The sequence below is a fragment of the Dendrobates tinctorius genome, unplaced genomic scaffold (assembly GCF_039654945.1).
Source record: "Dendrobates tinctorius isolate UK_male_01 unplaced genomic scaffold, ASM3965494v1 ptg000116l, whole genome shotgun sequence".
Classification (NCBI taxonomy): domain Eukaryota; kingdom Metazoa; phylum Chordata; class Amphibia; order Anura; family Dendrobatidae; genus Dendrobates; species Dendrobates tinctorius.
The window spans coordinates 15,832,941-15,860,349 of NW_027361784.1; positions in this window are offsets into that span (position 1 = coordinate 15,832,941).

A 27,409-nucleotide genomic window follows, 5' to 3' on the forward strand; every position below is an offset into this window, starting at 1 on the left:
TTGCTGACTACCTTCGTTGTGATCAGTTGCACATGTGGCACTTGAGGTTTGGTGTTGTGTCCACGCTTGCAAGTGCATGCTGGTTAAATGTCTAAGCATGCAACTGGTATTCAAATTTTTCAGATTTTTCGATCGGCTAAAGGTCTTTGCGCACTTCTTACAGATAACCTTGGCCTGATGATGAGGATTTTGTTCAAAAAAGTGCCACACTGCACTCTTCCTACTTTGGCAGACATTTTGCGGCCTAGCATGCTCTGATCTTTTTAACCTCTGGACAAGCTGTCCAGCAACTCTTTTGATGTTTGGAACCTGTCTTTGGAGTGCTAGGGGCCTGCCAGATAACAGCTGTTGCGATGTCGATGTCTGCTGTGGATGCTCCTCATCTGAGCTATTGGAAGCAGCACCCTCTTCCCCCAATGGATGCCAATCTGGGTCAACAACTGGGTCATCCATCACCTCCTCTTCTATGTCATGTGCACCTTCCTCTGTGTCACCGTGTATGGTGGTATAGTGTGCGGGAAGGGGCACCTGAGTCTCATCAGGGTCAGAATCTGGCTCTGTACACTGCGAGTACAATGTAGTGCTCTGAGTGAATGTACCAGCAGAATCATCCATCAGCGGTTGTGCATCAGTGGACTCCATGTCAGATTCATCTTGGCCTGGGTAATTCACCATTTGACTTGATAATCCAGGCATGGTATGTGAAAACAGCTCCATGGAGTAATCAGTAGTATGGCCTGCGTCATCCTTCAATCTTGGTTGGGGTGAAGGACACAAGGAAAGGTGTGGTTAATGAACATGAGCCTCCAATGACGACTCAGTGCTTTTACTTTTTACAACTGAAGAAGAGGAGGCGATAGAGCTGGAGGCTGAGTCAGCAAGGTAAGACAAAACTTTTTCCTGATGCTCTGGCTTTAAAAGCGGTTTGCCAACTCCTAGAAAACTAAGCGTTCGAGGCCTTATGTAGCCAGACGATGACGCGTTCTCAACACCTCCTGCATTCGGTCCTATTTTGCTCTTGCCACTACCATCAGATCCACCACCAACACCATCATTATCAGCTGCCAACCCCCGCCCAATTCCACGGCCTCTTCCACCAGCCTTCCTCATTTTTGGTAGAAATGTAGACAAAATCCAACAAACTATATAGTAATGTAAAACAAGGTACAAGGTGTCTATAGGACAGGGGAGATTTTGAATTTCTGCAGACACTTGTGGACACTGGACACTTTTGGATTGTGTGAGGCCCACTGATATCTGAGCGCTATGTCACAGGCTCGATGGCACAGCTGTGACCAAAGTGACTAGAGGATAAGGGAGATTTTGAATCTCTGCACACACTTTTGGACACTGGACACTTTTGGATTGTGTGAGGCCCAATGAATATCTGAGCGCTATGTGACAGGCTCGATGGCACAGCTGTGACCAAAGTGACTAGAGGATAAGGGAGATTTTGAATCTCTGCACACACTTTTGGACACTGGACACTTTTGGATTGTGTGAGGCCCACTGATATCTGAGCGCTATGTCACAGGCTCGATGGCACAGCTGTGACCAAAGTGACTAGAGGATAAGGGAGATTTTGAATCTCTGCACACACTTTTGGACACTGGACACTTTTGGATTGTGTGAGGCCCAATGAATATCTGAGCGCTATGTGACAGGCTCGATGGCACAGCTGTGACCAAAGTGACTAGAGGATAAGGGAGATTTTGAATCTCTGCACACACTTTTGGACACTGGACACTTTTGGATTGTGTGAGGCCCACTGATATCTGAGCGCGATGTCACAGGCTCGATGGCACAGCTGTGACCAAAGTGACTAGAGGATAAGGGAGATTTTGAATCTCTGCACACACTTTTAGACACTGGACACTTTTGGATTGTGTGAGGCCCAATGAATATCTGAGCGCTATGTGACAGGCTCGATGGCACAGCTGTGACCAAAGTGACTAGAGGATAAGGGAGATTTTGAATCTCTGCACACACTTTTAGACACTGGACACTTTTGGATTGTGTGAGGCCCACTGATATCTGAGCGCTATGTCACAGGCTCGATGGCACAGCTGTGACCAAAGTGACTAGAGGATAAGGGAGATTTTGAATCTCTGCACACACTTTTGGACACTGGACACTTTTGGATTGTGTGAGGCCCAATGAATATCTGAGCGCTATGTGACAGGCTCGATGGCACAGCTGTGACCAAAGTGACTAGAGGATAAGGGAGATTTTGAATCTCTGCACACACTTTTAGACACTGGACACTTTTGGATTGTGTGAGGCCCACTGATATCTGAGCGCTATGTAACAGGCTCGATGGCACAGCTGTGACCAAAGTGACTAGAGGATAAGGGAGATTTTGAATCTCTGCACACACTTTTGGACACTGGACACTTTTGGATTGTGTGAGGCCCAATGAATATCTGAGCGCTATGTGACAGGCTCGATGGCACAGCTGTGACCAAAGTGACTAGAGGATAAGGGAGATTTTGAATCTCTGCACACACTTTTGGACACTGGACACTTTTGGATTGTGTGAGGCCCAATGAATATCTGAGCGCTATGTGACAGGCTCGATGGCACAGCTGTGACCAAAGTGACTAGAGGATAAGGGAGATTTTGAATCTCTGCACACACTTTTGGACACTGGACACTTTTGGATTGTGTGAGGCCCACTGATATCTGAGCGCTATGTGACAGGCTCGATGGCACAGCTGTGACCAAAGTGACTAGAGGATAAGGGAGATTTTGAATCTCTGCACACACTTTTAGACACTGGACACTTTTGGATTGTGTGAGGCCCACTGATATCTGAGCGCTATGTGACAGGCTCAATGGCACAGCTGTGACCAAAGTGACTAGAGGATAAGGGAGATTTTGAATCTCTGCACACACTTTTGGACATTGGACACTTTTGGATTGTGTGAGGCCCAATGAATATCTGAGCGCTATGTGACAGGCTCGATGGCACAGCTGTGACCAAAGTGACTAGAGGATAAGGGAGATTTTCAATCTCTGCACACACTTTTGGACACTGGACACTTTTGGATTGTGTGAGGCCCACTGATATCTGAGCGCTATGTCACAGGCTCGATGGCACAGCTGTGACCAAAGTGACTAGAGGATAAGGGAGATTTTGAATCTCTGCACACACTTTTGGACACTGGACACTTTTGGATTGTGTGAGGCCCAATGAATATCTGAGCGCTATGTGACAGGCTCGATGGCACAGCTGTGACCAAAGTGACTAGAGGATAAGGGAGATTTTCAATCTCTGCACACACTTTTGGACACTGGACACTTTTGGATTGTGTGAGGCCCACTGATATCTGAGCGCTATGTGACAGGCTCGATGGCACAGCTGTGACCAAAGTGACTAGAGGATAAGGGAGATTTTGAATCTCTGCACACACTTTTAGACACTGGACACTTTTGGATTGTGTGAGGCCCAATGAATATCTGAGCGCTATGTGACAGTCTCGATGGCACAGCTGTGACCAAAGTGACTAGAGGATAAGGGCGATTTTCAATCTCTGCACACACTTTTGGACACTGGACACTTTTGGATTGTGTGAGGCCCACTGATATCTGAGCGCTATGTGACAGGCTCGATGGCACAGCTGTGACCAAAGTGACTAGAGGATAAGGGAGATTTTGAATCTCTGCACACACTTTTAGACACTGGACACTTTTGGATTGTGTGAGGCCCAATGAATATCTGAGCGCTATGTGACAGGCTCGATGGCACAGCTGTGACCAAAGTGACTAGAGGATAAGGGAGATTTTCAATCTCTGCACACACTTTTAGACACTGGACACTTTTGGATTGTGTGAGGCCCAATGAATATCTGAGCGCTATGTGACAGGCTCGATGGCACAGCTGTGACCAAAGTGACTAGAGGATAAGGGAGATTTTGAATCTCTGCACACACTTTTGGACACTGGACACTTTTGGATTGTGTGAGGCCCACTGATATCTGAGCGCTATGTGACAGGCTCGATGGCACAGCTGTGACCAAAGTGACTAGAGGATAAGGGAGATTTTGAATCTCTGCACACACTTTTGGACACTGGACAATTTTGGATTGTGTGAGGCCCAATGAATATCTGAGCGCTATGTGACAGGCTCGATGGCACAGCTGTGACCAAAGTGACTAGAGGATAAGGGAGATTTTGAATCTCTGCACACACTTTTGGACACTGGATACTTTTGGATTGTGTGAGGCCCAATGAATATCTGAGCGCTATGTGACAGGCTCGATGGCACAGCTGTGACCAAAGTGACTAGAGGATAAGGGAGATTTTGAATCTCTGCACACACTTTTGGACACTGGACACTTTTGGATTGTGTGAGGCCCACTGATATCTGAGCGCTATGTCACAGGCTCGATGGCACAGCTGTGACAAAAGTGACTAGAGGATAAGGGAGATTGGATTGCTTTTAAAAAAGCAGTTTGCGGAGCAGTGAGTAAACAGCAATGCAGGAATGTCAGGAAGCCTTAGAAGGCAGCCCAACAACCAACACCACTGATACACCACTATATAGCCTCCCCTTGCACTGCACACACAGTGACTGGTGTGTTGTGCAGGCCAAATCGCTAGCAGCAGAAGCAGTTTTTTTGTCTTCTTCCCTGCCTAACGCTCTCCCTACAGAATCAGCAACCTCTCCCTATACTGAGATCGGCAGAAGTAAGATGGCGGTCGGCGTGCACGCCCTTTTATACCCCCTGTGACGCCCACCAAAGCAAGCCAATCACTTGCATGCCCTTCTGAAAGATGGTGGTGACCCCTGCCAATGTCATCACGTTGCCCACAGTGTCCGTGGATCCTGATTGGCTGAAAAAGAGCGCAAAACAAACTTTTGAAACGCGACTTTGGCGCGTAAGTCGCCAACCTCGTGGCCGACCTCATCCTAGGGTCGGGTTTCGTTTCATGAAACCCGACTTTGCCAAAATTCGGCGACTTTTGAATTTTTTCGACCCGTTTCGCTCAACTCTATATGTCAGTACCTGGATAAGAATGAAGTGATTAAACAGAGTCAGCATGGGTTTGTAACTAATAAGTCATGTCAGACTAACTTAATTTCCTTCTATGACAGAATCACTGATTGGGTGGATCATGGAAATGCTGTAGATATAGTATATCTTGACTTCAGCAAAGCATTTGACAAAGTCTCACATACAATCCTTATTGAAAAAATGACTAAGTATGGAATGGACAAGGCAACTGTTAGGTGGATTCATAACTGGCTTAGTGATCGGACCCAAAGAGTGGTCGTAAATGGCTGCACATCCAGTTGGAAGAATGTCTCAAGTGGGGTACCACAGGGCTCTGTCCTGGGCCCTGTATTGTTCAACATCTTTATCAACGATTTAGATGAAGGAATTGAGGGTAAACTGATTAAATTTGCTGATGACACAAAGCTAGGAGGGATAGCTAATACTAGAGAAGAGAGAGAGAATATTCAAAAATATATAAATAAACTGGAGCAGTGGGCAGCAACTAACAGAATGGTTTTTAACAGGGAAAAATGCAAAGTACAACATCTGGGCAAAAAAATGAAAAAAGCATATACAGAATGGGAGGAATATGGCTAAGCAACAGCTTTGGTATACTAATAGATCACAGACTGAATATGAGTCAACAGTGTGATGTAGCAGCAAAAAAGGCAAATGCAATTCAAGGATGTATTAACAGAAGCATATAGTCTAGATCACGTGAAGTCATTATTGCCCTCTATTCCTCTTTGGTCAGACCTCATCTGGAATACTGTGTCCAGTTTTGGGCACCACATTTTAAAAAAGACATCAACAAACTGGAGCAAGTTCAGAAAAGAGCGACCAGAATGGTGACCGGTCTGCAAACCCTGTCTTATGAGGAAAGGTTGCAGGATTTGGGAATGTTTAGTTTGCAAAAGAGAAGACTGAGAGGAGACTTAATAGCGGTCTACAAATATCTAAAGGGCTGTCACATTGTAGAAGGATCAACTTTATTCTCTTTTGCACAAGGAAAGACTAGAAGCAATGGGATGAAACTGAATGGGAGGAGACACATATTAGATATTAGAAAAAACTTTTTGACAGTTAGAGTGATCAATGAGTGGAATAGGCTGCCACGAGAAGTGGTGAGTTCTCCTTCAATGGAAGTCTTCAAACAGAGGCTGGACAGACATCTGACTGGGATGATTTAGTGAATCCTGCTTTGAGCAGGGGGTTGGACCAGATGGCCCAGGAGGTCCCTTCCAACTCTATGATTCTATGATTCTATGAAATGAGCTAATTATATTTACCACAGCTATTGGCTTACCAATAATAGCTGCAGACTAAACGGCAGCTCTAGGGCCCATGACACGGGGAACCTGTTGCTGAGTTATACCAAATCCCCCCCATCTGGTTTCTTAATTTCAACAATATCTTCATCTTCATGGCGCAGATGAAAAGAATAATGTAACAAGCAGCCACAAAGTGGAGCAGCACATGAAGGGAGAGGAGTTAGGTGAGAATTTTTTTCCACGTTGTCACTTATTATGGGGGAAACTGAAGGGGCATCATACAGTGTGCAGAGACCTGTTATGGACCATGATGCTGTATGGTGGGATGTTGTTGGGGCTATAATACTGTGCGTGAGAGGCAAGGCCATGGGGCAAAAGGGCTGCATTTTGACTGCTGTTAGAGCCATCAATCTGTGTCAGAAGGGCAGTGGATACTGTTGTTCTGTGTGTTGGGGGTTTAGGGACACCATTTTGTGTGTGAGAGTCATCATACTTGGTCATCTGAGGCTGTGGAAGACATAATACTGAGTAGGCGGAGACTGTGAACAGCCTTGATGCTGTATCAGTATCATACATATAATGTGTGGGATTTGTGGCCATCATAGGGTGTGTATGGTTTGTAGTGACATCATCCTGTACAAACAGATAGTGTGTGCCATAATTTTCTGTGGTTGGCTGTGGAAGTGTAAGGTTCAGCCAGGACCGTAGTCGTGGCCGAGGACTTTGGGGGCAACAGAGTCCTGGCCTCCCCTCACATAGACATGACAGTTTTCTGTCAGCATATCTGTCGCTTTCTCCAGCTCTCCTTCAGAGCTTTCTATTATGAGCTGCACATTCTCCTCAGACGATGTGGAACAAACAGAGTCACAGTCCTGTTCAATACTTTAACAATCAACTTTACTGTTTCCTTTACAGATGAAATAAGCCATCACATTCTGAGCAATTTCCTATTTAAACTCTTACATTCTTCTTATCAAAGGTGCCTGGCTCACAGTCCTTCAGATCACCTACAGTCCAATCCAACTATCCATGGTAAGGGAGGTCTCTTTCCACAACAGCGTATGTTGACTATAGTCCCGTCCGTCCATGGGAAGCAAACATATATACAATAGTATTCCATGTATAAGGTCCACAGTCCTTAGGGTTGGGCTCCCCCTTCCTTTGAGGGTAGCATAGCCGTTTAAGTCATGCGCGCTTCCTGTCCAAAAACAGTCTGTTGCTGCAGCCACACGTGATTTAGGAAGTAGTCCTAGGGCTTGCTTCTGCTTTACAGGACATGCCCATGAAGGGCGGAGTCACAGTTGTCATTTTCTTTCCTGTCAGCACTTGCCACCACATTTTTAACTGCCACCTTAGTCTATGAGGCATTTGTAGTTCCACATAAAGGTTCAGGCACATCCCATAAAGTGGTCACTTTCTGAATTTCAGTCTCTATTTTCTTTGTGGTGTCTCCACAAGACAGTATATCAATCCGTATGAAATTTTCCAAAGTTTCCATAGCATCTGAGGTACTTGTCACTTCTTTCAGGTCTCCAGTCTCATTTTTACAGATCACAACAGTCTCATCTTTACTTATCATATCAATTTCTTCTTTTCCTGTCACATCAGTGTAATCTTTTCCTGTCACATTCAGGCTACTTGCCTCCTCCAGGGCATCTTTTCCTCCTGGACCACAATCTTCTGACACATCACTCTTTTCTTTATTCGCAGTCTCTTCGCATAGCACGGTGTTGTCATCCTGACGACTACGCCAAGTGTTCAGCCAGGACCGTAGTCGTGGCCGAGGACTCCTGGGCAACTGAGTCCTGGCCTCCCCTCACATAGACATGACAGTTCTGTCAGCATATCTGTCGTTTTCTCCAGCTCTCCCTCAGGGCTTTCTATTATGAGCTGCACATTCTCCTCAGACGATGTGGAACAAACAGAGTCACAGTCCTGTTCAATACTTGAACAATAAACTTTACTGTTTCCTTTACAGATGAAATAAGCCGCCACATTCTGAGTGACCTTCTCCTACTGCTTAGTCTTCTTCTGGCAATTGCAGATCCACTAATTCTGCACTGTCAGCACTTCTCCTGGTGTAACTCCTCAATGAGATACTGGCCCGAATTCTGTATGACTGGGCTCTTGACTTTAACATTACTGAGCCAACAGCCCTGTCAAGGCGCTCCTGCCCAACTGATTCAAATTCCAGATGCTTTCTGGCTTAACAGCTTTTAGCCCCTCTTTCTTTAACTATTTACAAGCTGAGCATCTCTAACCCCATCTAGTGGGCAAACCAGGGTACTACACTTTCCCTATCTATATAACAGTGTCCAATGTTAAATACATATAACAGATACAATAAATAGACATTTACATGGCATGTACAATAAATACGAATAACGTTAAAGGGAAGGGTTCATAACATCTGACATTAAATAAATATATATATATATATACACATATATATCTGCACACTTACCGACACTCCTTTGTGTCCCTTACATGTGCACTGCTCCAGCCAGTCAGTGTCAGGTGAATGATGTCAGATGAATACCAAGCGGCTATTGTGCGCACAAAGTTACCTAGATGTATCCATGTGTTCACGGTCATGAAGGGGTTAAAAACTATGGCGAATGCATTGTTAATTTTTAGCAAAATTATGTTCTTTTGAATCTACAGCTCACCTTAAAATAATTAGTATCCTATAAAGTCCCAAATTTCAGTATATCAATATAAGGTGTCTCATGCATCTCTTAAAGAAAAGTTTTATAATAATAAATTGTTACAAAGCACTTCAGAACTTTGCGATTTTCCAATTTTTCTCTTCCGTTTTTTGATCCCATTTTTCCCAGAGTCATAACTTTTTTATTTTTCCGTCTATAAAGCCGTATGAGGGCTTGTTTTTCTATGGAATGAGTTGTACTTTTGAAACACATCATTGATTTTACCATATAACATACTGGAAAACAGGAAAAAAATCCAAATGAGGTGAAATTTAAAAAAAAAAAGTGCAATTCCACAATTGTTTTTTGGGTTTTCTATTTACCATGAGAATGGTCAAATTGACAAAATCAGTGTAGAAAAAAACAACAATGATTGTGCTTTTAAATCATAGAAGAAATTTGAGTCGGCCTCTGATATCTGCCACAGATGATCTCACTACTCAATATGATTTTCACACTTCACATTTGATTGGAAGATGGATGGAGCCAAACACAGGACCATTCTTGAAGAAAACCTGTTGGAGTCTGCAAAAGACCTGAGACTGGGACGGAGATTTGTCTTCCAACAAGACAATGATCCCAAACATAAAGCAAAATCTACAATGGAATGGTTCACAAATAAATGTATACAGGTGTTAGAATGGCCAAGTCAAAGTCCAGACCTGAATCCAATCGAGAATCTGTGGAAAGAGCTGAAAACTGCTGTTCACAAACGATCTCCGTCAATCCTCACTGAGCTCGAGCTGTTTGCCAAGGAAGAATGGGCAAGAATTTCAGTCTCTCGATGTACAAAACTGATAGAGACATACCCCAAGTGACTTGCAGCTGTAATCGCAGCAAAAGGTGGCGCAATAAAGTATTAAGTTAAAGGGGCCAAATAATATTACACGCCCCACTTTTCAGTTTTTACATTTCCACAAAAATTTAAAATAACCAATACATTTCGTTCAACTTCACAATTGTGTTCCACTTGTTGTTGATTCTTCACCAAAAATTTACATTTCGTATCTTTATGTTTGAAGCATGATATGTGGGAAAAGGTTGAAAAGTTCCAGGGGGCCAAATAATTTCACAAGGCACTGTACAAAGTCAAAGTCAGGATTGCTGATTTTATCCTTCATGCCATCTTCTATTCTCCCTGAACGCCTCAGAGTTTGATCGGAGTGTGATTACCATAATTGACACGATTTTCAGTTGCGAAAATATGCAGCCATGCGCACCTGCCTAAGGATATGCCATCGGTAGAGAAGTACTGAACAACCCTTTTAACTCCCATTGAATACAGCTATGCTAAAATGAAAACTTTCCCTGTTATATATATTTATACAGACAAAAGATGGAATGTGTTTTTTCAATATGGCAGAATTTTTTTTAAAAAACAAAAAAAATCCCTTTAATATTTTTTTCATGTGTGTTTTTTTAATATTGTTTTCAAAGTTATCTAACAATTGTCCTTTCTTAGCAGAGCTTCATATTCCAGAAATTCTTCTCATTCTAATTATTTTTTTTCGCTCTGTAAAGTAAAATTAGATCACCTGCAATGAGAGTTGCAGTTAAAAAATAACAGAAATCAATTATGCTCTAAATAGCACAGCTTTTTAGGTGTCAGTAATAGAGGTTGCAGTAAAAAAGACAATAATTCTAGTTCATATACTGTCTGGACAGCAACAGAAGATTTCATTCATTCTTCAAAGGTATAGTAATAGCATTTTTCAATAAACGGCCAAATTACCAGCCATAAAAAAAGTTTTATGTGTTCATTAAAAAGAATCGTTTTTGTTTAAACTCTAGCCATTCAAATTTTTGAATAAAAGTAATTTGAGGGAATTTCATTATTTAAATATAATTTTTTATTTTTTTTTTCTTAAATTTGTATTTAATGGAAAGATCTGACTATTTTATTGTGTTGATAAATTTAGGAAAATTTCATTTAGAGATTAAGTTATGTTGAGATGAGCGAGCACACACACAATGCGCAGACATACACACACACAATATGTAGACATGAACGCACATACAATACGCAGACATGCACATACACAATACGCAGACATGCACACACAATACGCAGACATACACACACAATACGCATACATACACACAATACGCAGACATACACACACAATACACAGACATACACACACAATACGCAGACATACACACAATACGCAGACATACACACACAATACACAGACATACACATGTGGCGCCTCTGCGGGTCCAGTAGCCACAGAGGTACTGCACCTCTTCCAGAGATGTGGTATCTTACGACCTGGTAAGATGGGAGCACTTGACCACACTCCTAACACTGCACTCAACACACACTAGTTAGTCAGGGCATCTGGGTGTACCCTTCGGGAGGATGGCCTCATTCCAGACTGGCTAGGAAAGGGTGTTGGGGGGTTAGCGGGGAAGGTAGGTAGAAGGGGAGGAGCTTAGAAAGTGGAGTGATTTAGAACAGCCAATCATTGACAGCGAGTGGGCGGATCTTAGAGAAAGAGTGGGAGATTTGAAGTGAGTTGAGAGAGTTCCCTCAGGGGGAGAGCAAGTGGAAGGACGTGTTGGGGGGCAGCTCCTGAAGGAAGGAGTGATTCTTCTAGAGTCCCATGCTGATAGCCATCAGGTGGGGGAAGAAATTAGGTCGCAGAAGGGTCTCAGCCCCTAGCTTAGCGAAGTGAACAACGAACTTAACTAGCAATCTGACAGTTGTGGTTGCTGTATGGGCCACATCGATTCCCACAGTTACCTTCCCAGAAAGGCAACCACATAGGATCAAGAGGCCGCTTGAGTGATGAATTCTGACAGGATCCATGGCAGCTAGCCTGGGACACTGACTGTGAAGGTGATGGATAGGAGAGTGGAAACCAGCACAGTGAGACGGCCTAGGAAGGAATATACTGACAGGGAGTGTTGGGGGGTGTCCTCATCTACCCGGGAGTTTACTGGACCCCTGACCTGGAGGACTCGGCACGGAAGTGGGCGTCTGTGTGCACCAGACAGTGAGTAAAGCCCTTTGGAAGCCCTTTGGAACTGCATTCAACTGAGTCCTTGTCTCCTTTCTACATCCAGCACTCAGCACTGCTACATCCTCCACTCCACTTGACAACATGACCCTTAAAAACAACTCTCAACAGCCCTGAGACTATTGCTCTACCTGTGGAGAGCCATTGTCACCTCAGCTGCGTCACACCAACAGTCTCAGGATAACAACATAGCAGCGCTGGTCACTTTTGACCAGAATACCACAGGTGGCGTCACATATTCATCTATAAACCTTTATTCCCATTTTACTACACTTCAACAACAACAAACAACTTTCATTTTGCATTTGACCACCTGGGGCCACAGACCGGGTCACAGCCACTGTGACACCGTTCCCAATTGAAGTCAACGGGCCCGGTACCGAGAACTCCATGGCCCCTGGGGCGCGTCACACACACAATACGCAAACATGCACACACATACAATACGTAGACATGCACACATACAATACACATACATACACACACAATACGCAGGCATGAACACATACACAATATGCAGACATGCGCACACACACACAGACATGTGCACACAAGCAGACATACACACACAATACACAGACATACACACACACATAATACGCAGACATGCGCAGACATGTGCACACACGCATACATACAAATAATAGACAGACACGCACACACATACAATACACAGACATGCGCACACGCGCAGACATGCACACACGTGCAGACATGCGCACACAAGCAGACATGCACAAAATACACAGACACGCACACACATACAATACGCAGACATGCACACACAATACGCAGACATGTGCACACAAGGAGACATACACAAAATACACAGACATGCACACACAATACACAGACATGCGCACAAAAATAGACATGCACATTCATGCAGACAAGCACATACACACAATACACAGACATGCGCACTCACGCAGATATGCACACATACAATACACAGATTTAAAGACAAATTCACAAAAATACACAAATATATACAGCCAAAAAACTGATATATACATCATACATGCATACACAGACAAACAAACAGAAATATTAGAAATATGTTTAACCCCTTAGCGACAGAGCCAGTTTGCAGCTTAATGACCAGGCCAATTTTTACAATTCTGACCACTGTCCTTTTATGAGGTTATAACTCTGGAACGCTTTAATGGATCCCGCTGATTCTAAGACTGTTTTTTCGTGACATATTGTACTTCATGTTAGTGGTAAAATTTCTTCGATAAGTCTTGTGTTTATTTATGAAACAAATGGAAATATGGCGAAAATTTTGAAAATTTTGCAATTTTAAAACTTTAAATTTTTATGCCCTTAAATCAGAGAGATGTGTCACACAAATTTCTTAATATATAACATTTCCCACATGTCTACTTTACATCAGCACAATTTTGGAAGCAAAATTTTTTTTTGTTAGGAAGTTATAAGGGTTAAAAGTTGACCAGCGATTTCTCATTTTTACAACAAAATTTACAAAACCATTTTTTTAGGGACCACATCATATTTAAAGTCATTTTGAGGGGTGTACATGACAGAAAATAACCAAAAGTGACACCATTCTAAACAATAGACCCCTCAAAGTGCTCAAAACCACATTCAAGAAGTTTATTAACCCTTTAAGTGCTTCACAGGAACTAAAGCAATGTGGAAGGAAAAAATTAACATTTAACTTTTTTTTGCAAAAAATTTACTTCAGAACCAATTTTTTTTATTTTCACAAGTGTTAAAAGAGAAAATCAACCACAAAATTTGTTGTACAATTTCTTCTGAATACGCCGATACCCTATATGTGGGGGTAAACCACTTTTTCAGCACACGGCAGAGCTCGCAAGGGATGGAGCGCCGTTTTTTCAACGCAGAATTGGCTAGAATTGAGATCGGATGCCATGTTGCGTTCGGAGAGCCCTTAATGTGCCTAAACAGTGGAAACCTCCAACAAGTGACCCCGTTTTGGAAACTAGACCCATTAAGGAACTTATCTAGATGATCTTTTCGCCCCAAAATTTTTATTTTTTACAAGGGTAACAGGAGAAATCATACCCGCACAGTTGTTATGCGATTTGTCCTGAGTACGCCGATACCCCATATGTGGGGGGGAACCACTGTTTGGGTGCATGGGAGAGCTCGGAAGGGAAGGAGTGCCATTTTGGAATGCAGACTTTGATGGAATGGTCTGCGGGCATCATGTTGCGCTTGCAGAGGCCCTGATGGGCCTAAACAGTGGAAACCCCCCACAAGTGACCCCATTTTGGAAATTAGACCCCCTAAGGAACTTATCTAGATGTGTGGTGAGCACTTTGAACCCCCAAGCATTTCACAAAAGTTTATAAACGCAGAGCCGTGAAAATAAAAAGTCTTTTTTATTTCCACAAAAGTGATTTTTTAGACCCCAATTTTTAGACCCCCAAAGTTGGTAAATAGTGGAAACCCCTCAATTCTTGCTCCAACCCTAACCCCAACACACCCCTAACCCTAATCCCAACCCTAACCCTAATCCCAACCCTAATCCCTAATCTTAATTCTAACCCTAATCCTAGTTCACCCTAACCCTAATTCTAACCCTAGCCGTGACCCGAGCCCTAACCCTAGCCCAACCCTAGCCCTAGCACAACCCTAATCCTAGCCCAACCCTAACCCTAGCCTAACCCTAACCCTAGCCCTAACCCTAGCCCAACCATAACCCTAACCCTAGCCCAACCCTAACCCTAGCCCAACCCTAACCCTAGCCCAACCCTAACCCTAGCCCAACCCTAACCCTAACCCTAGCCCAACCCTAATCCTAGCCCTAACCCTAGCCCTAACCCTAACCCTAGCCCTAACCCTAGCCCAACCCTAACCCTAATGGAAAACTGAAAAAAAAAATATTTTCTTTATTTCATTATATTGGCCTATATAAGGGAGTGATAAACGGGGGGGTTATGTACTATTTTTTTTATTTTGATCACTATGATCGTTTATCATAGTGATCAAAATAATGAATGGAATCTGCCAGTCGGAGCCGGCAGATTCCCGGCGGGCGCACTACGTATGTGCCCGCCATTTTCAAGATGGCGGCGCCCATCGGAGGATGCTGGCGGGACGTGGGACCACCGGGAATGGACGGAGGGCCACGGAGAGGTACCGGGGGGGATCGGGGACCCTATTTCTCTCTCCTCTGATGTGCGATAACATCAGAGGAGAGAGAAATTAAATGTAAAATTGCGGCTTTTTTTTTGCGGTCGCCGTTATAGGGTTAATAACGGCGATCGCAAAAGCGGGGGTCGGTAAAAACCAACCGATTCATGTTCTCTGGGGTCTCGGCTACCCCTGGTAGCCGAGACCCCGGAGAAAATCGGACACTGGGGGGCGCTATTCACTTAAATCACAGCGCCGTGAATTAACGGCGCTGTGGTTTTAGAACCCTTAACTACCGCCGTTAAAAGGCGTATCGGTGGTCGTTAAGGGGTTAATATGAGGAAAACGGCAACAAGCCTCACTCACTTCATCCCGGCTTGTCCCCCGTTCAGTTTCTCTGGCTTGTGGCCATGGAGGGTGCACAGTTTGATTGTCGTCACTTAAACAGACATGGTCGCGCACAGTGCACTGAGCGGTTGTGTCTGCTAATAACAATGCGGCCAGGTCGGCACTATGCCTCTAATTTTGCTTGTGCATCAGCCCAGCCATGTCATTACTAGCAGGTAGAGCAACACAATGCACTGCACAAGACCATGTTTAAGTGATGGCTCAAGTAGTGCCAAAAACGTCGGTCCTGATGGGAGTCAATGGGAAACCCGAGCATTTTGCCTGCAGATCCAACAAGGAGGTCAGTGGGGCAGTGAAAATGTAGAGATGGATACAAAAAGTGCTGATTGGAAGTAGAATAGAGTAGAACTGTAGAAGACGCCAGGAAGCATTTCTGACTCCGGGATCGCTGCTGAGAATAACGGGGTCACACTTTTACTCCACGTTAAGGACTGACAATAAGGCTGGAGTGACACACAAGGTAGAAAAATATTGACCGTATTTTACATCCGTAATATGCATAAATGTTCCCTAAATAGTGCTCCGTATGTCATCTGTTGTAATGGTGTGGCCGCGTATTTTTCTCATGTAAGCATTCGTTTGTAATCCGTATGGCATCCGTATACCGTTTTTTTCTCGCAACCTTGCAAAATGGACATTTAACGGTTTTGAGGCCTGCACATAATTTAAATCATCAGCACCAACCCTATTTATTGCCTCAACATCAGGTGGCAGTCTCCAATCTGCCCATTTTGGTGCTCTGCTTGTGTGGGTGTCTTGCTGGTTGTTAGCAAACATGTCTAACACACTTCAGTTCACCCCAACTGACCGTGTTCTCTTCAACTGGGTTTTGTCCAGGTGTTTTGGCCAGCCATACCCACTGATTGTGGATCTGAGGAGGAGGAGACGCATGTGGGTCCATCCACTTTTGAGGCAATGGCTCACAAGAGGTCATTTTCATCCCCTCTATTCTTCTCTGCGGGATCAATTTTACAAATACTGTCGCATGAGCCTTGCAACATTTGATCTACTCTTGGAGACAGAGCACCCTGGGATCCTGTGATAACCTTTCAGGACACAAGGATGCGCAAAGCTATATCTGCAGAGGAGCGACTTCTACTCACATTACGGTATGTACTACACAACCAGATTCTCTATGTTCATGATGTGCTGCCCAAAGTATGTTTTTTATTTTGTCCTGTTTTAAGTTTAATGCCCTCATCTTATTCCAGATGTATATAAACTTACAGACCAGAATGTTATGTGTAATATGTACTGAATATCACGTAGTGATTGTGCGACAAAATATATGTGTGTTAGTAGATATGAATCACTAACAAGTTTGGTATGTATGTACCTGGTGTTTTGTTAATTTGTGCAATCTAAAATGTTCCATTTCTGTTGTTCTTCAGCTTCCTGTCCACTGGTCTGTCCACCATGAGTTTCTCATTGGAAGATCTACCATTTCTGGCATAGTCAGGTCGACATGTAGTCAAATATTGTCAAGACTACCTCAACTCGTCATGCCCCAGCCCAGGATGGAAGACTGGTTGAGGATATCAAGGGACTTTGAAGAGGCATGCCAGTTTCCTAATTGTATTGGGGCCCTTGATGGCAAACATATCTGGGTGCGTAAGCTGCCGAACTCTGGCTCACAATTCTTCAATTAAACAATACTTTTCTGTTGTATTGTTGGCTCTGGCCGACCCTCAATACAAGTAAGTTTATAATTGTTGACATTGGGGCCTATGGAAGGACGGGAGACTCTAGAGTCTTCAATACTTCCATTATGGGTCGGCGGCTACGCACCAACCAATTGGATCTACCACCACTACGCCAGCTACCAGGATCCACTCAAGAATCAGTCCCTTATGTCCTTGTGGCAGATGAGGCGTTTCAGTTAACGCGCAGTGTCATGAGGCCATATCCCCGGCGCAACCTGGACCACCGGCGCTGAATTTATAACTTGCGCCTATCACGTGCTCGGTGACTGGTGGAGTGTTCCTTTGGCATTCATAGGCAAAATGGCGGGTCCTCCAGTCTGCCTTTCAGTTGAGTGAACAAAATGTAAATTAAATAAATAAAGCATGTGGCATTGGCATAACTTCACCAGGATACATGATTGATCCTCCTCTGCTGGTGTTGTGCGTGGGTCAGACAATGTACGTAGGGTGAGGCCACCTATTAACCCTCAACGTAGACCGCTCTCTGGGCTCAAAGTGCGTGATATTTTCACAAATTACTTTATGTCACGTGAGGGGGAAAATTCTTGGCAAGAGCATGCTGTGTCTATGGTGTAAATGTTTGTTTTTGGGCTTTGGGAAACTATATATATCAAAACCCCTTATGTCTTTTCTCTGTTTATAAATCAATGTGTAAGCATATGGCAGCATGTTGTGATGTAAGGGCATCATTGATAAAGACAACAATAATTGAAAGTTAAAACTTTTTATGTATCCTTTTTTTAAAGGCCTTGTGAAGCTTTTTGTTAATGAAAATGGCCAGAATTGGCCTTAGAACACAAACAAATTTTTATAATGTTACAATACAGCTACAGCATTTAACCACAAAAACAGACACACAGTTATAAATTGTAGTATGTAGGGGGGTGAAGGCGGCAGCCCAGCCTGTGTTGCCTGATGGCTAGTGTGGCCACCTTTGCCCACGGCCTGTGTGGGGGCATACTCTTGCCCATGATGGAGGTAGTGGGCCGGCTCATGGGCTTGAGGTGGATACTGGGCACTATATTGGAGACGACTCTCCTGTTGAGGCTGGTAGGGCCGTGAGCCTAAACCACCAAAATGGCCATGTCGTCCCCAACCAGATTGGGACCAGCCTCCAACATTGGCTGGGAACAAGTGGCCATATTGGTGTGCTGGGTTATACCCTGACATTTGGGAATGATGTTGCCAGTGTTGGGTAGGGGGGGAAGGGTGTGAGGTGTAGGCCCATGTGTAGGAGGATCCTCAGACCCTGATTGAGCAAGCACTTGGGGGTGTGCGATAAGATGCATGAGATTCCTGGGTGACAGCTGCCACCTCTCCAGAAACTCAAACAGCTCATAAGGGGTATTGGGGGGTGTGCTTGCGTCAATTAAGATCTGAATGGATCCTCGCACACATAGCCGCACCTCACGGGGAAGGGAACGAAGATAGTGGGCAAGGCTGCATGAGTACTCCTCCCCATCATCAATGGCAACTCTGTTACGAGAATTTTGGTCCCCTGTAGCCACATTGGTCGTGGTATCAGTGCCAGGGATATGGCGCCTTCGTCTACGTCACCTGGATGGCACAGCAGGCTGGGGGAGCCCTCTAGTCAAACAGTTGGGCTGCTGCTGTTGCCCTGTTCATCCTGGATGTTGGGTGGTGATGCAGCTGACAATCCTTGTTGTGGCTCTGTTCCTGGTGGTGGTGTTTCTGGTGGTGGCCCAGGTTCTAGGGCAGGATCAGGTCAAGCCAGAGAAGTGACTTGAGTCTGGCTCCTTGGAAGGTCACAAGATGGGGCAGACACCTCAACCTCTTCACCTATAGGATCGATGATGGCCTCTGATTCAGACCCTGTCTCCCTTTCAGTGATGTTAGACTGAGTTCTGTGATTAAATATAAAATGTAGAAAAAGGAAATTTTTGATCGGGCCCTATAAAGCATTTGTGTCATGTGGTGTTTTTGTTATACTTACGGTCTGAGATCCATAATTGGAGCGAGGAACGAGAGGTGGTCGAAATAAGCATATTTCCGCTTTGTGTGGGCCCCTGAACCACTTCTTGTCGGCTGCTGGCGCTCACGGCGATACTGGTCACGGATGCTGCGCAAGCGTCTCTTCACATCTTCGACTGCAATGTGACATAAAAGAATGAAAACTTACAATTTGCCGAAAACAAGTTTTTGAACTAGTATCAAAGTCATGTGGCCTACTAGGGTCTGAGTTCTACCCAGGGTGGCATATAGCATTGGTGCAACGAGGCCAGATGCACAGGGTCACAGTAGCTCATGTGGCAATTAGCAACTCTTTAAACTGTTTTTGCTAGGCATTATGAGGAGCTTGGGGACAGGGTAACATTCTTTCAGGGTCAAACAGTGGATCCAAAAATAATTTACAAGCCACAAGAGCCCAATATCAGAAGCACAGGATGTGGGGGGGCCTACTTGTTAATTTTTTTTGGGATGGCAGGTAATTTGACATACATAATTTATGTGCACGTACTTATGTGTTGCTGCTCCTCACGTGGCCGATCACCAAAATCAGGGAACATTTTGAGACATATGCGCCTCCATGCAGCCTCCTTTCTTGCCCGATCGGCATAATGTGCATCCCGTTGCTGCCATAATTCCGAGTGATCATGCACAAGAACAATTACCAGCTCCACATTCAGATTCTGGTAGGGTGCCATGATTCTGTACTCCGTGGAGGCATACTTCCTGTATGTCTGGAGCGCTGTATGAGATAATTTGCATGTCTAAGCTTCCTGATGATGGATTGGCCCATTTCCTGTGACCAGGAAAAGTCTGGCGTATTTCTCGCAAGACACACGGGTGGTCCGTGTGTAATGCTATTTTTTTGCGCACCCATAGACTTGCATTGGCGTACTACGGTCGTAACATGCTGACAATCGCCTAGCCTCATAAATGTTATGCACGAAGTGCAAATCTTGCCCAGAATTAGAAGCAGGGTAATCCAAACACCCTTGAAGGCTCCAATTAGAGTGCCTCATAAAAAAATTAAGAAAGTGTAGTTGTGGTACTTATACAGCCATAAGGGCTTTGCACATAGTGCAAAGCTATGAAAGAATAAAAGTAGGGTCATCCAGTCATCCAGAGACCCTAGAAGATAACATCTGGTGGGCCTCATTCAAATATTGAATATTAAAAACATTTTATGTACTGTTGTCATCTGGTGTTGTGGAAAAGTTGGTTCTCTTCCCAGCTTTGTTCATTGTTTCCAGAGTGAGCCTGTCAGTACTTTCTGTTGACAGGCGAAAGCCACTGTCTGTTATGACCCCAAATGCAAGAAGTCTTGAAAACAAAATGAATGAACTGGAGACTATTATGTCAGCCACAAGATACGATGTGGTGGGTGTTATGGAAACCTGGCTGGACAAAAGTCATGACTGGATGACAAATAAAGAGGGTTACACTACATTTAGAAAGGACAGGAAAGACAGAAAAGGTGGAGGGGTGTGTATTTTTATAAAATCTAGCTTATGACCAGTGCTCAATGATGACATTAGGGGGAGCTGTGACAATATAGAGTCAGTATGTGTAAATGTTCATGGGAATGGCAATAATGGAAAGCTGCTAATTGAAGTTTGCTACAAGCCTCCTAATATAGTTGAACAGGTAGAGGAGGAAATGCTGCAGCAAATTAAACAGGCAGCAATTAATAATAGTGTCCTTATTATGGGGGATTTTAACTATCCAGACATTCAATGGGAAAGCAAGAGACGGTCTTTAGGAGCACTGAGGTAAAAAGGATGGGATATAAAAAATTGAAGGCACAAACCTTTATTAAAATACCTTGCACTCTACAATGCATTTCAAAATGTGAAGGACACAAGACATAAGGTCCGACACAGTTACTATAATTACAGATCAGGGAGACAACCTTATAATATCTTCACATATACCAATGGTACCAGACATATAGAGTCATTTATGCCACTTTAGATATACATATAGCATATGCCAAACTAGTATCCACACACAATCTATTAGAACAATCTGAATAGTATAAAAGGTCTCACCCGAAAATATCTGTGTAACCGGTCACACCAAGCAGCCCCAACGCGCGTTTTGCTTGGGCTTCCTCAGGGGGCTGTGCAATTTTTTTATATAAATAATAATAAATAAAAATCTTTTTATAACTTATGAATATATTCAATAAAATACTATTTGCATATGGTATTAGATGCTCCTTATTCTCTTTTTGTTTACAAGTTTTATTAGAGTATACCTTTTATTATTTTTATCACCTAGTTTTAACTCCTTTTTCTGGGATTTTTTTAAATGCGTTTCAATAGCGGCCCACTATCTTCCTAGGTGGTACAAAGAACATAAGGGGAAATGACATATTTAAAGGGAAATTGCACCAATGGGAAACATTAGCCAATTATGACCACAAAGCACTCTTGAAGTGCCAGAGGAAATTGGACTACATACAAACAAGTGAAATAAAACTGAAAATGATAATAAAAAATCATGAAAAATATGCTGAAAAACATGTAAAATAAAAAACAAAGGCCAAAAGACAAAAATGAAAAATAATAATATTCAGTAAAATCATAAAAAGAATTATTAAACAAAATTCTATTAAGAAAATCAGTAATGACCAAAAACATTTTCTGTTGTGAGTTCATTTTCCCCTCCGTCACTGAGGCCTGGTGAACTCCCTATTCTAGTGAAGGAAGGTAGTGAGCCTGATTATCAGGCACCTGGGACTAATGAAGACGATTGGCTGAGTGGAGTCACTGACTGGATTTAAGGCAGCCTACGCCCTTCCTGCCCTGCGGGTGATTTCTCTGTGGACCAGTCTGATTCCTGCTCTCCTAAAGCTAAGTTTTCTGTTTTGCCTTTTGCATCTAAAGTTTTTGTTTTTCTTGCTTTTTGGATTCTGCCACTCCCTGCTGGAGTGTGCAGTGTTCCGTGAGCTCTGTCTTCTGAAAGTACCTGAGTGCTTATTTAGTTTTTGAAGCTTAGTTGCTTCAGGGCCATTTTTATATCAGCTTGTTGGCTTTGTCTCTGATAGGGTTTTGGCAGATTGCAGACAGCAGCCTTCCTATCCGTTCCTATCTAGGTAGTTTTTGGGCCCCGCCTTTGCTCAGCCTGTCTTTCTGTCTGTGTAAGTATTTTCATCTTGCTTCACTGTCATTATATGTGGGGGGCTGCCTATTGCTTTGGGGTCTGCTCTGGGGCAGTTAGATTTCCCCTTTCCTTCTTTAGGCCTATGTATCTCTCCGGCTGTGATCGAGGGGTCTAGGTCATCGTAGGAACCCCCCCACGGCTACTGCTAGTTGTGTTGATAGGTTCAGGGGTCTGCAATCTGATAATTGCCAACTTCTCTGGTTTTCAGGACTTAGCTAGCATTTCTGTTTTTGCATCCTATGGTGACTCAATCATAACAATTTTCTATAGTTAAATTCAACCCTTCAGTGGCCAAAGTGCCCAATTTAAAAGTCCAATAGCTTTCTCTATTAATGAGAGTCCCCAAGCGATCAGGAACATTGACTCAAAAATTTAGGATCTTTCTGGTGCACGACACTAAAATGCTTGGATACACTATGCAATTGATACCCATTCCGAATATTATGATGATGTTTATTAAGGTGGGCGTGCATAGTTTGTATCGCGCTGCCTACATATTGTAACAAATAGACTGCATAAGTCGGCTGAGAATCAGCATGGCAATTGATGGTATAAAAATTGCTTCTTGTATTTGATGCAAAAGTTTTAACCCCATTCAAGATAGTGTAGCAGCACAAACATTTAGGGGTTTTGTATAACAAACACTCCAAATTGAGAACATCGCTTGCCCCCAAAGAATGAGGTTTAGATGCCATATTGCTTGGTGCCATCAAGTTGCGTAAATTACGGTTCCTTCTATATATCACTTTAGGTTTATCCGGAAGATGCCCAGCGAGAATAGGATCACCTTTTAATATGAACCAAAATTTATTAAGCAACCTCTGGATAGACACATGAGATTGGTTATACAGTATGAGGTCACCAAACTCCTTTTGACAATCTCAGGAGTGTTATTTTCAACCACTTTTGACTCAATTTTATTAATGCAAAACTCTTGAGAAAGAGGTTTTGTTTTAAGAAATGCATCACAAAGCAATTTTTTGGGTAACCCTTCTGTTGAAACCACTTATTACGGGTTTTAGATTCTTCCAAAAAATCTGAATCAACCGTACAGTTTTTACGTATCCTCCAGTAATGGCCTTATGGTATACTGGTGATCCATTTGGGAAGGTGTCCACTGTCAAAATGGAGATATCTATTAGCATCCACATGTTTGAAGTGTGTTGAAGTGGAGTCTTCTGATTGTGCTAAAAGTTGCAAGTTCTTATCCACAAATGAAGACAATTACCTCTCTCATCTGGTAGATGAACATATCAGGAGAGGTAATCTGCTGATCTGGTTCTATCAAATAAACCAAATACAATTTCAGATCTACAGGTCAGGGAGCGTTTGGGATGCAGTGACCATAATGTGGTAAGGTTCAAAGTAATTTTCAATAAAACATTCAAAAGGGGAAATGTCAAAACCTGGAACTTTAGGAAAGCCGATTTCAACCAATTAAGGGAAGAGCTTAATCATGTAGACTGGGTCCATCTCGTGGTAACTTGAAATACTGATCATAAATGGGGCATGTTTAAGGGTATACTACTAGAATCCTGTAGAAAACTTATACTTATACATTATAAAATGTCCAGGAATAAAAATAATCCATTATGGATAAATAAGACAGTACAAAGTTTAATAAGACTAAAATAATGGGCATTCAAAATATTGAAGACAGAGAATACAGAAATAGCATTTCGGAGTATAAAGATCGAAGGAAGAAATGTTAAAAATATATCAAGCTGGCAAAGTTATCCACAGAGAAACAAATCACAAGCGACATTAAAATAAATCCCCAAAATTTTTATAAATACATTAATGCCAAAAATAAAAAAAAATGGTATAGGCCCCTTAAAAGATGATAATAACAAGTTAATAATAAAGGACAAAGGAAAGGCTGAGATGTTAAACAGGTACTTTTCATCAGTGTTCACCAATGAACTAACTGTTCCAGGGATCATTCAACAAGGCAAAAATCAAAGTTCTCCACCTGATATAATTAGTTTATCACAAGAAGAAGTACGCCTGCATCTGAACAAATTAAACATTGACAAATCCCTCGACCCAGGTGGCATTCATCCACGGATACTAAGGAAATTGAGCTCAGCAATTGACAGACCGCTGTATCTTATATTCTTACATTCTTAGACTCTCTTGAAACAGGGGTAGTGCCACAGGATTGGAGTTTGGCTGATGTGGCATTGATATTTAAGAAAGGTAAGAAGGTGGAGCTAGGCAACCACCGTCCGGTAAGCCTGACATCAGTAGGGCACAAAATTTTTTATAGCATTATTAGAGATGACCAGCAAAAATATATTCAGGAGAATAATATAATAACTGACAACCAGCACGGATTCATGAAAGATAGGTCGTTTCTAACATTTTGGGTTTCTATGAGGAAGTAAGTGCAAATCTGGATGTTGGTAATGCAGCTGATGTGATTTAGCTACACTTTGCAAATGCACTTGATACTGTACCACATCATAGCCTTATACTGAAACTCCATAAGCAATGACTGGGGGAAACTATATGCAGATGGGTAAGTAATTGGCTAAATGACAGGAAACAAAGAGTCGTCATAAATGGTACATTCTCTAAATGGGATATATAGTCAGCAGTGGGGTACCACAGGTATCAGTGCTAGGACCGATACTTTTTAACCTTTTTATTAATGACTTTTTGGATGGGATTGAGAGTAAAGTATCAGTCTTTGCTGATGACATTGAACTATGTGGGATACTAAAATCTGACCTTGACAGTACAATTTTGCAAAACGATTTGGATAAGATGTCTGAATGGGCAAACAATTGGCAAATGAGGTTTAATGTAGATAAGTGTAGCATAATTCACCTAGGACACAGTAATCCTATTGCTGAATATACTTTAAATTGGACCATATTTGGGACTACAGAACAAGAGAAGGGTATTCTAGTTAAAAGTGAGCTGAGCAGTAGCACTCAATGTCAAGCAGCAGCCGCAAAAGCAAACAAGATTTTAGGGTGTATAAAAAGAAATATAAAATCCTAATGTATTGATACCCTTCTATAAATCTCTTATGAGGCCACATCCAGAATATGGGATCCAGTTTTTAGCTCCACTTTTAAAAAGGACATTCTGTAATTAGAATCAGTTCAAAGGCGGGCGAATAGATTATTACAAGGGATGGAAGGCCTCTCATATGATGAGAGGTTGGAAAAGTTGGGCTTGTTTAACTTAGAATAAACACACCTCAGAGGGGATCTCATTTATATGTAAATATATGTATGGTCAGTACAAAAGACTGGCGCATGACTTATTCCTTGCAAGGACCATACTAAGGACCAGGGGGCACTCATTACGGGTGGAAGAAAAGCAATTCCAACAGCTAAATAAGAAAGGGTTCTTTACAGTTGGATGAGTCAAAATGTGGAATGCCCTACCACAAAAGGTAGTAATGGCAGCCAATATAACAGCTTTTAAAAAAGGGCTGGGTGATTTCTTCATTGCACATAACATTGCGGGTTAGGCTAGTTTCACACTAGCATTTATTCCACGCTGCGCACGGTGCCGCTAAGCCCCGCCCCCTGCCAGCTCCCTGCCCGCCCCATCCGGTCATTGCCGCCTACTATTGCACATGGACGCTTGCGATCTGCGCACCCTATCTTTAGCATAGGGTGCGCAGATCATGCGCTGGCCATGCGCTAGCAGGATTTTGGCGTGCGCTGCGCACTTTTGAAGGTGCGCCGAGCACGCCGAAATGCAACATGCTGCGTTCGGTGCACACGGGCACACCTTAAAAAGTGAGCAGCGCATGCCAAAATCCTACTAGCGCACGGCCAGCGCACGATCTGCGCACCCTATGCTAAAGATAGGGTGCGCAGATCGCAAGCGTCCATGTGCGATAGTAGGTGGCGATGACCGGATGGGGGGGCAGGGAGCCGGCAGGGGTCGGGACTTAGCGGCGCCGTGCGTTGCGTGGAATAAATGCTAGTGTGAAACTAGCCTTATAGTTAATTTAGTGACAAAGTGAATAATTGGTGGAGAAAGGTTGAACTTGATGGGCCTAAGTCTTTTTTCAACCTCTGTAACTATGTAACTAATATAATTTATCCATCTGAGGAGGGCAAATTTTATTTTTTTGTATTAATACTGTAAAGTTTAAAACTTGGAATTCTATCAGGCGGCCCTCACGATTTATTGAAGGCCAGCAGGATGTCCCTGGTATTTTTAGACAGTCAGCAGGTGTCTTGTGGACAGATGAGACCAAGTTAGAGTTTTTTTTAAAGCACATCATTCTACCGTTTACTGTAAATGGAATGAAGCCAACAAATAAAATAACCCAGTAGTTACAGTCAAATATGGTGGAGGAAGAAAGGTATTTTGGGGTTGTTTTGCTGCTTCTGTCCCTGGGTGCCTTGTCTATGTGCACGGCATCATGAAATGTGAAAATTCCCAAAGGATTTAAGGTTGCAATGTAGTGCATGGGGTCAGAAAGTTAGGTTTGCATACTAGGTCATGGGTATTTCAGCGGCGCAATGACCCCAAACATAGTTCAAAAAGCACCCAGAAATAGATGGAAACAAAGCGATCGAGAGTTATGAAGTGGTAATTCCAGCTCCAGTAGCATAAAGTCTCCCACCACTACCACTTACATAGAGATGCTAGAGAGAAACTGAGAATGAACACATTAAATCAGTTAATTTTGACTGCTTTGATGAGTTTCTGAGTCCAGATCACGGTAAAAAAATGAATTGATCATAGAATCAGAGAATCGTAGAGTTGGAACGGACCTCCTGGGCCATTTGGTCCAACCCCCTGCTCAAAGCAGGATTCGCTAAATCATCCCAGACAGATCTGTCTAGCCTCTGTTTGAAGATTTCTATTGAAGGAGAACTCACCACCTCTCATGGCAGCCTGTTCCACTCGTTGATCACTCTAACTGTCAAAAACATTTTTCTAATATCTAATCTGTGTCTCCTCCCATTCAGTTTCATCCCATTGCGTCTAGTCTTTCCTTTTGCAAATGAGAATAAAGATGATCCTTCTACAATGTGACAGCCCTTGAGATATTTGTAG